Raw genomic sequence first — 753 nt, forward strand, 5'->3', positions numbered from 1 at the left:
CGTTATGCAGAGTTGGTATTTCTTCCTCACATGTATCGTAAAATTCAGTTTTGATTAGACCTGGACTTGGGTTTTTTAATTATTGGGAGTTATTAAAATATAATTTATTTTACAGGCATAAGCTTGTTTAAAATTTCTGGGATCTTGTAATTTGCTAAAAAATTTTCTAATTCATCGAAATTGTTGAAAATATTATCAGAAAAATGTTTCTTTTATTCCTTATACAATATTTTTCATTCCTGATTTAAATTATTTGCATTCTGTTTTTCATATTAATTGGTATGGCCAAAGAACTATCAATTTTGTAGATTTTTTAAAAATAAAACCATTTTGATGAGATTGATTTTTTCTATTATCTTCCTGTTAGCTTTTATTATTGCTTTTATTTTTTTTCTTTGTGCACTTTGGTTTCAACTTGTTTTTCTTTCTATAGTATTTAGAAGGTTAGATAATTGATATTATGCTTTTGTCTTTTTTATAACATATTTTCTATAACATATCTAGAGGTATACAATTTCTTCTGAGCAAAACTTCATCTTTGTCCCACAGATTTTTTTGTTTGTTTGTTTGAAATATGGAATCCTTCCTGAATCTGCATGTCATGCTTGGGCGGGGGCCAGGCTAGTCTTCTCTGGAACCTTCCAGTTTTATAATGTGTGCTACCAAAGTGAGTACAGCTCCCCCCGATTGGCACCTGCCCTTTGAAAACTTCCATTTAGTCACAAGCACTCGTTCACAAGCACTCTATTATAA

At 30.3% G+C, this 753-nt stretch overlaps 1 non-coding gene across 1 annotated transcript; it reads right to left on the reverse strand.

Annotated features, from left to right (window-relative positions):
* Positions 1 to 568: 568 nt before the first annotated feature.
* Positions 569 to 675, reverse strand: LOC111725563. The gene has a single exon (XR_002773601.1). It is a non-coding gene; the product is annotated as a U6 spliceosomal RNA (small nuclear RNA).
* Between the last annotated feature and the right edge of the window lie 78 nt (positions 676 to 753).

This window comes from Otolemur garnettii, unplaced genomic scaffold (genome assembly GCF_000181295.1).
Source record: "Otolemur garnettii isolate 467f Iridium unplaced genomic scaffold, OtoGar3 scaffold00043, whole genome shotgun sequence".
Lineage (NCBI taxonomy): Eukaryota > Metazoa > Chordata > Mammalia > Primates > Galagidae > Otolemur > Otolemur garnettii.